The sequence below is a fragment of the Hipposideros armiger genome, unplaced genomic scaffold, assembly GCF_001890085.2.
Source record: "Hipposideros armiger isolate ML-2016 unplaced genomic scaffold, ASM189008v1 scaffold_182, whole genome shotgun sequence".
NCBI lineage: Eukaryota > Metazoa > Chordata > Mammalia > Chiroptera > Hipposideridae > Hipposideros > Hipposideros armiger.
Window position 1 is genome coordinate 2,354,574 of NW_017731532.1, and position 3,011 is coordinate 2,357,584.

The 3,011-nt window shown below is 56.1% G+C and overlaps 1 protein-coding gene across 1 annotated transcript in view; it reads left to right on the forward strand.

The window, feature by feature from the left end:
* Positions 1-938: 938 nt before the first annotated feature.
* VCAN (versican) overlaps positions 939-3,011 on the forward strand; it is a 113,201-nt gene continuing 111,128 nt past the window's right edge. Inside the window, exon 1 of the mRNA XM_019652586.1 lies at positions 939-1,478. The gene's annotated coding sequence lies outside the window, so the exon portion shown is untranslated. The remainder of the gene's footprint in view (positions 1,479-3,011) is intronic.

Consider the following 3,011-nt stretch of genomic DNA (forward strand, 5'->3'; position numbering starts at 1 on the left):
ATTTGTAGAAAGAATTGTTTGCGATCCCAGTGTTAAACTGATGTGCACCTTGGACCTATTTTGTTCCCCTTGTATAAACTCCTACCTGACTTCAAAGAAAAGGAAAAGACAAAGTCCCTCTTTCTAAGGGGCAGAAATCCTTTGTGTCAACTGGTTGACCCTTGGCTCTGGAAGGCCCTGTTGGACACAATGCAGGGGACTCTTCCATGTGTTGATGTTGTTTACATAGTCGGGAGGGCCTGGCTGGAAACAAAAAACGCATAAACATGAAAGATTATGGTTTCATTTCCTGACCACAAGGAAGGTGATTGATGCATCCAAGGAGTCTCTGTCACTCAGAAAAATTATTAAATACTCTACCATGAGGGACACTTTGAAAGACTGAGGGAAAGAAGAACGAAGAAAACAGAATCTAGACTTAGGTAGGCTTGTGCCAGAGGAAGAGGATCTGTTTGAATCCGACAAGGGAATTTCCTGTTCAGCCCTTTATTACCAGGGTCTTTGTAGATTGCGCAATGACGCTGGGCTCCCCATTGGGCAGTTCCCGCGGAAGGCAGTGGAGGATTCTTAAGCTTTCCCTCTAGGTCTCAGAAGGATCGCCTTGTCTGTATCTCAGGTTGGCAGAAGCCGCGAGCATGGCACTTCCCTCACATGGGACAGGCAGACTCGGTGGCCGCGTGAACACGCTGTAATCAAGTTCTTTGCTGATTTTACAGAGTTTCTTTTGCTCCCAAGAAGAACTGACGGTACTCAATTGTCTAGTGCTGGCCTGCTCCACAGAGCCTGGGGGCTCGTTTCCCCTAGCCCAGAACTGGCAGCACGGGGGGCGGAGAAGTGGGGGTGGGGAAGCGGTGGGAGGGCAGTGGTTTCCGTGCGCGCAGCGCGATGTTACTTAGTGAGTCGCTGAATGGGGAGCGCTGCTGTCCCCAAGCCGATTGGTACTTCTTGTCAGGAAGAAACGCCGAGAGGTGGGAGTGCCTGGGGAGGGAGGCAGGCGGTCCCTACCGCAAGCGCGGGGCGCTGCTTTTCCGCCCCTCTGCCTGCTTTGCAAGCCTGGGCTCTTGGAGTGGCTGAAGCTGCGGAGCGCTTCAGGAGCTAGTGAATCAAGCCTCCTCCTCTTCCTCCTCCTCCTCCTCGCTGAGTCTCCTCCTCGGTGCTGACGGTACAGTGATATAATGATGATGGGTGTCACAACCCCCATTTGAACTTGCAGGCAAGCTGCCCCAAGCCTTTCTGGGGAAGAACTCCAGGCGGGCGGGCGCAATAGCCGCGAACATTAGGTGCTGTGGACAGGCGCTGGGACTGGGATCCGCGGCCAGCCCCGCATCCTCCCGCATCCTCCAGCACCATCCGGCACCCTCAGCACCCTTCCCCAGGCCACCGCGCTTCCTATGTGACCCGCCTGGGCAACGCCGAGCCCATTCGCGCAGCGCTCCGGTGAATTGTTCCCCACAAACTGCAATAAGCCGTCTTTCAAGGTAATCACGTTTCTTTTGTTCCCTCTTAAAAAAAAAAAAAAACTTATAGAAAAAAGCGAGCTTAGTAAAAAAGTACATTGCAATTTGCAGAAGGCTTTAATTAAAGCAAAGAGAACTAGTAGGAAGGCAAAGTTTAGAAAATATATGCACTTTAAAAATGCAGGTAACTTTCAGAAGGACGTTTGGAGAGAGGAATACAGAGGGACCGTGGTGCTGAAAAAGATCCAGACAAAAGAAGCCCGAGGTGGGGTGGGGATAGAAGGACTGTCGGAATTGGGGGAAGGGAGGAAGCAAATTGTAGAGAACCCCTAAAAAAGTCGTCGGGTCTTGAGCTGGAGGGGAGGGAGGGACTCATGGCCCCTTGATCTTTTTTTGTTGTTGTTGTTGTTGTTAACCTGCTGAGGCAAAAGTTTGAATGGGGACTCGGGAGACTTGCCCACATACAAGTGCCCGAAGCCGCTTTAGTGTAGGCCACCTGGTTGCCGGTCCCTGGTGTGTGGCCGGTTCCCTGCGTTCCTGGAAAGCTGCTCCCAGGCAGCTCCTGACAGGGCGACCCCGCGCCCCAGCAGCCCGGGACCTGCGCGGACGTGACCCCCTCAGCCCGCAGGCAGTCTGGGAGGAGGTCCGGCCCGGGGAGGTACAGGGTCCTCGGGCTGCGTCTCCTGGGCGACTTGGGGGCTGTCAAGACTCTCTCCCGTGCCCCTGGGTTCTTTTGTCCTGCGCGCGGTGCGCAGGGGCCGGCCGGGACGGAGCAGGGGCTGGGGGTGGGGTTGTTGGAGCCCAGCAGAGGTCTGGGAGGCGCCTGGGCGGGAAAAGCTCGCCCTGAACCAGCAGGGATGTGTAAGAATTTTCTCTCACCCTAAAGAGCGAAGTGGAGGCTTTCGCTCCGGTCTCAACGAGCAAACCAGCGCTCAGAGCGCTCTCCAGACAAAGGTGGCGCGGGGACCTGAATCTGGGGCCTCTAAGGCCAGACCTCCCGAGCCGGCTACAGCAGTCCTCCTTTTCCTTCCATCTCCCCACCCCCTCTCAGCTTTCCGCCCAAGTTGAGCAACTTTACTAGCGGGTCCAGCGGCAGAGGAGAACGTTTGCCGGGATCCCAGTGGGACGCCCTCGGCCGAGCGTCCCCCAACGCCCTGCGGAAGCGTGGGCTCTGTCGGGCGGCATCCCTGGTGCGTGCAGACTAGGGGGGGGAGGGCATCAGGGCTGTCCTGGCTCGCTGTCTGTGTCACTGGGCGTGGAGCAGTCAGCGTGTTAGGCAGCGGAGAGCGAGGTAGAAAAATAGTGTCATAGCCTAAACTATTTGCTCTCGGATCCAGCTGCGCCCCAGCAAGTCCTGCAGTGTCCCTGGGAGATGCTGCGGGAGGGTGGAGACATTTACGCAGAGCCTGGAGAGCTGTCCCACCGTGCGCACACCCACAGGCAGAAAGGCAGTCTCGCTATCTGTGTCCCGTGTCTCATCTTTGTCTCTACCTCTGTCTCCATCTTCTCTGCTTTCCCCTCTCCCAGCCTCTGCGCTCTCGCTCTCTCTCGCTC